Source organism: Astatotilapia calliptera, chromosome 17, assembly GCF_900246225.1.
Source record: "Astatotilapia calliptera chromosome 17, fAstCal1.2, whole genome shotgun sequence".
Taxonomy (NCBI): domain Eukaryota; kingdom Metazoa; phylum Chordata; class Actinopteri; order Cichliformes; family Cichlidae; genus Astatotilapia; species Astatotilapia calliptera.
In genome coordinates this window covers 36,044,017-36,052,894 of record NC_039318.1, presented here as the reverse complement: position 1 = coordinate 36,052,894, position 8,878 = coordinate 36,044,017, and the positions used below count along the sequence as shown (strand labels likewise).

Sequence of the window (8,878 nt, the reverse complement as noted above, 5' to 3'; positions counted from 1 at the left end):
TAAAACAGTGTTTAAATTTTTGACGCGAGTGAATCAACCTCAGCATCTTCCCGAAAAGGGGAGGACATGAATGTAGTAACTGGCTCCAGTAAAACAAAGTCTTGAAAGTGTTTGTTAAACTCTGACAGACAGTTCTTGATCTGCTCTGTGTAGCGTGCACCGTCAAGCTGCACACACGCCTTCCTGTTCTTCAAGTTTGCCAAATCATGTCGCTGCAGCTTTGAGGACAGATGTTGGTCAGTTTGGTTAAAAATGCTAAATCTAGCAGCCACTGATCATCATTTAGTTGGTTGTATTCTGCATGTTTAGCTACACAGAAAAACTCCTTAATTCCCAGATAGAGCTCTCGAAATCTTTGCAGGAATTTCCCTCGACTAAGCCGTCCCACCTGAGTGTGTAGCAACAACTCAGAATGGTCGCAGTCGACCTTCTCCAGATGCACACGAAATAGCCATCTTTGAAGAGATCTGGTGTGAATGGAACAGGCGATCATCATTGCCACATCCATTATCGTCGGTGTATTATTCAGTGATAGTTGGGGAAGTCCGGGAGAGCAACTAGCAACGAAACTGTCACAGCTGCTACGGCAGTCGTGTGGTGTTTGTGGAAGGAACGACCCAAGTCCAGGCAAAAGCTGTGATGCGAGTGAGCGTTTATTTGCAAAAGTGACAAAAACAATAACTAATGGGGAGTTACCTAAACCTTAACTGGGAAAACTAACCTCACTTGAACTGAAAAACAAAATGCTAAACACTGGGATACCTGAAAACATGAGGACAATGTTACACAAAGAGCAGCAGAGAACGCAGACAAACGCAGATGGACCGACAACAAGCACAAGAAAACACGGGGCTTAAATACACAGAGGGGCAATCAGGGAATGGATGACAGGAGCGAAACATCGCTGGGAGAAATCAAAGCTGACGAGACAAGGTAAGCAAAACAGAATACACTAACATGAGACAGACTTTCAAAGTAAAACAGGAAATACACTGACAGAACTCAGAGACACGACACTGACAGAGAACAAGGGGAACACACAGGCAGGGATGACTGGACACTAAACAGAAGGAGCAGAGAATCAGAATCAAGAACTAGAAAATCTCTCAAACATAACAAAACTTAGACCGAAACATGTGATAATATAACTCTATAACCAAAAGCACTTTGTCAACAGACTCAGGACCCTGACAGAATCCATTTGAGCAGAAACATTTCATCACGCTGGCAGCTCACTTCGAGTTTGATCCATGCAGTGAACCACAGAATGATGTTTCAGCAAAAGAACTGCTGCATCTCATCTATGCCACTGAGGACAAGATATTTCAACATAAAGTTTGGGCTATGGCTTTTGATCTTCATGGGAATATTGTACTCCCTGACCAAAGACTCAGTCTGTGCTCTAGAAATAACCTCACACATAAAAAACTATTATGTGGCAAGAGATTCCAGTGTTACCCTTAATTGTGAGTTTGTCTTTGAATCTGAGAACTTGGGATATACGGAAATAGCGTGGAACATTGTGCCTTCAGATAAACAGCAGGATGACAAGATCATTATCTGGTGTACTGGAGGTGTGATATACAGTAATCTATATGAGAAGTTAAAGAATAGGGTCCACTTTGCCTCTCCTGATCCCCAAGATGGGTGACGCATCATTAAGAATCCTTGACCTGAAGCTGACAGATATGGGAACTTACCAATGCAAGGTGAAAAGGTTACCTGAGTTTGGTATGAAAATTTTTAACCTGTTCGTAATGGAGAGGCCAAGTACACCAGTATGCTACATAGATGGTGAAGCAGAGGAAGGAAACAACCTCAGGATGAGATGTAGATCCTCACAAGGTACTCCCCCTCTGGGTTACAACTGGTCTAAGGCAAACGGAAACAAGATGTTGCCTCAAAGTGCCTTTGTTGACACTATAGCAGGTGACTTGTATTTACGCAAGATCACAGAGAGTGCACGTAAAAACTCCAAAACATGTACAAACTCCAAAACAATAATGGCAGTTCTAAGACAATAAATTGAATGAATTACGAAACACTCATTTTATTTCTATTAGATCTGAAAATGTTGTGTAATACTACAACCTGAAACGACAGGTTTGCATTTGCCTGTACAGAAGAAAAAGGGAAAAAAATGTAACAACAGCTGTGAAATGGAATAGTCCAAATCACCAAAAGTAAACTGGACCTGGGCTTGTTGCAGGGATCTGAAGTTAATAAACGTGAAGTGCATACACTCACACTTAGGACCATACAATAATAAATATGTCCGTGATGAAAGTTGGGCAGCACGCTAACGTCCTTACTCCACTCTGTATGCTCGTATGGGTCTGACCCTTTCACTCCTTTGATTTTTTCCTCATACTTTTTTTTTTTTTTTCCTTTTCGTCAAGTCTGTCTTTGTACGGACCTGTCCTGTTCTCCGTCGTTTTGTACATAACTGTTTTTGGGGCAAATAAAATGCAAGTAGGGATTACAACCGCAGAATGAATGATTACCGGTGCTAGAAATATTAGCATTTGATGCAGTGTTTTGATTTTGTTGCCACGGGTACCCAGAAAGCAATGCGTGAAAGTCACGTGGTCTGTCAATCTCTATACCTTTCTAATGTGACGTTGATTGCCACGACACAACAGCTTTCCATCCCAGGACAGACGGAGAACCTATGCATTGGTCATCAGAGGAGGACAACAAAACGGTGAGGGAGATTTCTTCCAAGCACGGCAGCAGAGCCGGAGGAGAGAGAGCAGCTGGCTGCAGACCACTATGGTGCCCGACAGGGAAGTCGGACCGGACACGACCGGAGGTTTGAAAGGAGACCAGCTCAAAACAACTGGTATGTAAAACCCACCCGAATTGAGCGAGCTGGACCGCCTGTTAACAAAATACCATCAGATGATCCAGACTTTTCTGCTAAGGTCCGCATTATTCATAGACTGATTAAAGCAGTGCATCATCTGAAGAATGTTTCAAGAGACATTTAAGCCAGCCATCCCCAACAGAAAGACACAGACTCTGAGGGAAATGCTAGAAACTGGGCTCACACAGTCATTCTGATCCTCCGTGATCATTATACTGAGAGCATAGAAGAGGAAGTAAAAGCTCATTTTGAGTTCCCTAAACAGGACTGGAGAGGCCCAATTGAGTTAGCGATGTCCTGGGCCAAGAGGAACCTGGGCCGCCGCCTCCAGCCCGAATCTTTGGAGCAGGCCCAAGCTGAGATTGTGGCAAAACTGGCAGATTTGAGGGCAGCCACTGGACCTGGGGGAGAATACAACCAGCGACCCAGCACAACAGCCACAGGTGAGTGGGGCGGTGATGCAGTTTGACACTATTAAACCCCTCACTGAGGTAAAACAGCCAGCTGTTCTGCACACACGACCCACCACACCACAGACCTCCATTTAGAAAGACAGAACTTCAACATGTCTTGAAGTTCTCCAGAGGCCTGGTAATATGAACTAATCATTTGATTCAGGTTAGTGATGAGATTTCCGGCTCTTTTTAGAGAATCGGCACGACTCACTAAAAAGAGCCGGCTCTTTCGGCTCCCAACCGGGCTCTTCAGGTCGTTTTGTTGCTTTAATTTATTATTAACAACAATAAAAAAAAATTTATGCACAAAAGGAATTACTAATGTAAACAAAAAAACCCCAAACTGGTTTTATTTATATATGTTTATATATAAATATATACGGTGGACCCTAGAGACAAAGCACGTACAAACTCCAAAACACATTTCTAGCGTTAACTGAACTTCCAAAACAGAGCTACCTAGATCAGCGGTCCCCAACCCCCGGGCCTCGTACCTGTACCGGTCCGTGAGTCGTTTGGTGCCGGGCTGTGAGAGTTGAGGCTCAGGTGTGAAATGTATGGTTTTTAATCGGTTTTCAACGTTATTTTGTTATTGTTTTTATCGTTAACTCGGTTTTCCTGTGTCTTTTCACGTGTGTTATGAATAAATCTTGTTTTCGGTACCGGTACTAGTTTTATTTTGTTGTATTTATCCGCGACACCTCAAAGGCCGGTCTGTGAAAATAATGTCGGGCATAAACCGGTCCGTGGCGCAAAAAAGGTTGGGGACCGCTCACCTAGATCACTTAAATTAGTCAATTGAAAGCATATGTGTATTGTTTGTGTATTTATACACAAGCACTGATATATATTCAAATAATTAACAAAAAAAATAAAAAATGTTCATTTACCTGTTACTACCACACACCAAATCCGGTCGTTGGTACTTCCTGGCTTATGTAGCCACTAGGTAACAAGAGCTCAACACTGCGCCTAGCATCCTGGAGCACTTCTGTTGTGTTTTGTACGTGTTTTGGAGTTTTTACGTGCAATGTCTCTAGGGGCCACCGTAAATATACTTTTATTTATTCACTCCACATAAAATGTAATAAATAAATCATATAATACAAAAACCAACTATTCACATTTCAACTTTTAAGTATTTAAATTTTCAGCTTTTTCCCTTTAAACAAATTTAAAGTGAAACAACACAAAACACTGCAAACCACAACACAATTAAATATAAATTAAAATATGAAAACATAAAGAAGATGCATATTCTGTCATATGGGCCCGCATGAATAAACCTTCTGAATCCTTTATCATACCCAACTGAAAATAGTTGTGGATGATTACTATAGAGATTGACAGACCACGTGACTTTCGCGCATTGCTTTGTGGGTACCCGTGGCAACAAAATCAAAACACTGCATCAAGCATCAATTTTATTTGCCCCCCAAAAAGTTATGTACAAAACGACGGAGAACACGGCAGGTCCGTACAAAGACAGACTTGATGAAAAGGCAAACAACAAGTACGAGGAAAAAAAAATCAAAGGAGTGAAAGAGTCAGACCCATACGAGCATACAGAGTGGAGTAAGGACGTTAGTGTGCTGCCCAACTTTCATCACGCACATATTTATTATTATGTGGTCCTAAGCGTGAGTGTATGCACTTCACGTTTATTAACTTCAGATCCCTGCAACAAGCCCAGGTCCAGTTTACTTTGGTGATTTAGACTATTCCATTTAACAGCTGTTGGTTTTTTTTGTTTTTTTTTCCCCCTTATCTCCTGTACAGGCAAACGCAAACCTGTCGTTTCAGGTTGTAGTATTACACAACATTTTCAGAGCTAATAGAAATAAAATGTGTTTTGTAATTCATTCAATTTATTGTCTTTATTTAGAACTGGCATTATTGTTTCATTCTATTATAGAATCTTACAAGAAAGAGGCAAAATTGTATTCCATTATGCTTTATTTAGCAGTTTCGGTGAAAAACAAATCAACACAAAAAAAAAAAAAAAAAAAAAAAAAAAACATATCAAAACAACATACTGGAAAACAGTTATTCATCACTCGATTGCTTCCCTTGGGCACATATATGCGGGACGTTTCGTGGCTGTTTTGATATCGCTCTCTCTTTTAACCGATCAAATCTCGCTGCGGTAGCAGCTTTAAACTCGGTATGACCCAGGTTGATAGAGGGGCCCAGTCTGGATCGCATTCCAGCATTTGGTAGGCTGGTTTTCCTACAAAACACAACAAACATTAGCCCGCAAAGCCACAGTGAACAAAGCAGCATAGCACAACGAATTCAATTCAAATCAATAGAAGACTTATTTGTAACCTACATCAACAATTATGTTATGATAAATTACGTAATTACAACTACAACAGAAGACTTACCTTTGTGGAAATGCTTGGGGCAGACTAACATGTGAGCTGGAGTGTTCTGGAACGTTATATTTGGTCTTGGAATGGCTGCAATCCAGACCATCCGTCGGCTCTTTGTTACTTCGGAAACATGGCTTAAACAATTTCTCTTCCACGACGTAATCTGATAAAAACCGATCTCTTTACCCGTCGGCTTACCATGGCTGTCGTGGCTGAGTTTTCGAAAACTCAGTTTTTGCGCTTACATGTGAACGAGGAAAACGGAGATATAGACATTTACATGTGGACAGGATTTATATATAAAAAAAATTAAAAAAAAAAGCTTAAAAATGTAGACTTGTTTTTAACGTGTGAAAGAAGACTAGACAATAGAAGGTTAATGGGGATAAGTTAGGAATCTATTCTTACTGGTACTCTGTACGTACAGTATTTCTGTTTGTGGTCAGTTCTTACAGTTTCTGTGTCCTAGGGTTGCATTTGGAAAGAAACCCAACACAGTTTGATCATCATTCATTTTCAAACTGCCTAATGCCATACAATACATTTCTTTTAGTAAGTCTTTGGTTTCTTCATTTGGGTAGTTCAGTCTTGTGTATTTGTGATATCACAGAAAGGAACCTGGTTCATCAGAATTAAAACGCCTGCTTTGTGATAAAGTTGACAGAAGGAGAAACCTTTTACATTATCCAAAGTTCATGTGTGTAAAACATGTATCTTTGGATGTGTAGCCCACTTTGAGGCTGAATACACAAAGCTTGAAATGGTCAGAGGCGGCGACTTTGGATCCGTTTTTGCTGGGAGAAGCAAAAGAGATAATTTGCCAGTGAGTAATAACATACATATTCTTATATATCTCTTATAGCGTTCCCTGCAGTAACCAAAGTACTCCTGACTGGCCTGTAGGTGGTGATCAAACACATCCACAAAGAAGATGTACAATGTGAACAAGTGGTGAGTGATCAGAACTTTTTAATAAAGATGTTTCACCTTCTTGTCTGAAAAACTCGTGTGCTCATTCACTTTTATTCTTTTTACAGTTTCTGTGGGAAAACCTGAACAGTTCCACTGAAGTTCTACCCATGACTAGAGTGGGAAGTGGGCCACCTCTGTAGGGAAATCTGCCGCCGTCTCCATACTGGACTGGTATGAGCTTGAGAAAAAGGTTCTTCTCATCATGGAGAGAGTCCCCTGTGTAAAGGAGAAGGTACTGAAGCTGGGGTGAAGGAAGTTTTTCTTTTTTAGTTTTATACAGATTTGTGTTGTAGACTTTCCCAGAGAAGCTCCACAGAGCTTGTTTGTTTGATAGCTGCCACACTGACAGGAACCAGTTTGTTCTTCAGCTCTGCAACTGTTTGTCTTTGTGTTTAACCCATGGGAGATATGAGGTCCCACCACAGTCTGGCAGTTGGGCATGTATGCCATATGACATGCTGGATTGAAAGCAACAATTTACCACATCCAAGTGTCTCTGCACGACAATTGCTTTTAATATTGAGATGTCCCAAGTTGAGAAAATATCTCTATGAAGGCCAGAGGCCGGTAAGTGGAACTGAACCCAAGCGCAGTACCCAGAGCGAAGGCAAAGAAAAGGTTTTGACAGTTTTATTTCTCAACACAAGAATAATATTTGATAGTGACAAACTATACAGGATTTGGGTGATGTGGCAACATGGCTGGGGTAAAACAAAGGGGCAGGACTGAGAAGGTAACCGAGTGGAAATAGTCACACTGGGAATTGAGGAAAACCAAATTAGCGCTTAGCAAGAGGGGAGTTCCAGAGAAAGTATGTGTAATTATTCTTTTGGCTTAATTTGCAGGTGAGAGATGGATGCGTTGAAGGAGAGCCGGCGTAGGTCCGGGTGAGTTTGATTATGTGAATATGGCTGACCGGAGTTCCTCGTGGTTCCAAGACCAAGGGACAGCAGGAGGGCGGGCAGGTTAGGCAAGGAGTGAATCCCAGGAAATATAGGGGAAAATTGAAAGACCAAAAGGATGTGTGGTTTAAAGCCATGGAGCATCTGGGAGCACTGATACACAAAAACAACAAGGTAAGTAAAGCACCTACAGTCAGACGCATGAGCCATACAGCCTGGTTACCAACGTAGAGTAGTCAAACTGGCGGAGAAGAGACGTCAGCGCAGAGCTTAAATCTGCCAGCCTAATTAGCTCAATCAGCTCCAGGTGGTAGAGGGTGTGGTGGCCATGCCCATGGGTGGAGACCAGAGAAGTTCAGGATCCTAGTGGAAGTTTCCAGCCACTCACCCAGACCATGACTAAAAATGGAAGGAAAGCTTGTGTTTTGGTGCTAACGCCGTGCAGTATGTTTTACTTACAAGTTCCAAACTATCACTGAAGTTTCCATCCTGATCGCTGCTTTTTTTGCAGATGTGTTTGACTCAAAGTCCATTAAAGTGAGCAACACTGGAACAAAGTCAACAGCACTCCTGGCTGCAAAATCGAAACATAAGGATTTAAAATCAGATGATTGTTTGCACCTGTGTCCCGCTCATCAACCCTCCTGCAACCACCTCTTCATCTTCTGTTATTTCCCTTTTATATATTTTTCTTTCTTTCCTCCTGTTGCTTTGCTGTCTGTAAATGTGTAAATGCATATAGTGCAGGTCTCTGGTTAGAGATACTGCAATTACTAAACAATTGTACATTAGAACATGTGTCTAAAATAAAAATATTTTTACTTTGTCTTTTTTTCTTAAAGTTTATTTTTAAACTAGTTCAAATTTTCTTTTCAAAAAGGAAAAAAATAGCTTTTTGTAAGCTGTAACCCTAGTTTAACCCATATTTTTAACATCTGTGTGTTGCAACAAATTCAGCAAGTTGTTGTTTGTTCGTGATTTTGCAGCTGCAAACAATGTTCATGTACAATAAGGTTAATTAAGGTTAATTTGAGGGGGTAGGGACTAATAAGTGTATACTTCTGCCTACTCCTTTTCAAACAAAAGAATGGAATTGTATTTTGTAATGATTGTGAATGCACATGTTTGAAATAAAAATGAACTGAACTGAACTGAATTACCACATAATCCATGAATATGTTACAGTAATTAATAGCTAAGCTTCATTTCTTTTTTTTATGCATACAGTATATTTTATGATGTGAACCAACAAGTGCTCCGATGAAGCGCTCCTGCTCTTTAAATATGACCCATACGGGTTTTTCCAGT

General features: G+C 40.9%; 1 long non-coding RNA gene and 1 pseudogene across 2 annotated transcripts; both read left to right on the top strand.

Moving 5' to 3' along the window:
• The first annotated feature begins 1,267 nt into the window (after nt 1-1,267).
• On the top strand, nt 1,268-2,024 carry LOC113008695 (coxsackievirus and adenovirus receptor homolog pseudogene; annotated as a pseudogene).
• Nucleotides 2,025-2,463: 439 nt separating this feature from the next.
• LOC113008576 (uncharacterized) lies at nt 2,464-8,388 on the top strand. 2 transcript variants are annotated; one of them, XR_003270045.1, is made up of 3 exons: nt 2,464-2,842; nt 3,132-3,309; nt 6,559-8,388. It is a non-coding gene; the product is annotated as an uncharacterized LOC113008576 (long non-coding RNA). The 2 variants fall into 2 exon arrangements; XR_003270044.1 differs by having other exon boundaries at nt 2,464-3,309; nt 6,559-6,647; nt 6,734-8,386.
• The last annotated feature ends 490 nt before the right edge of the window (nt 8,389-8,878 follow it).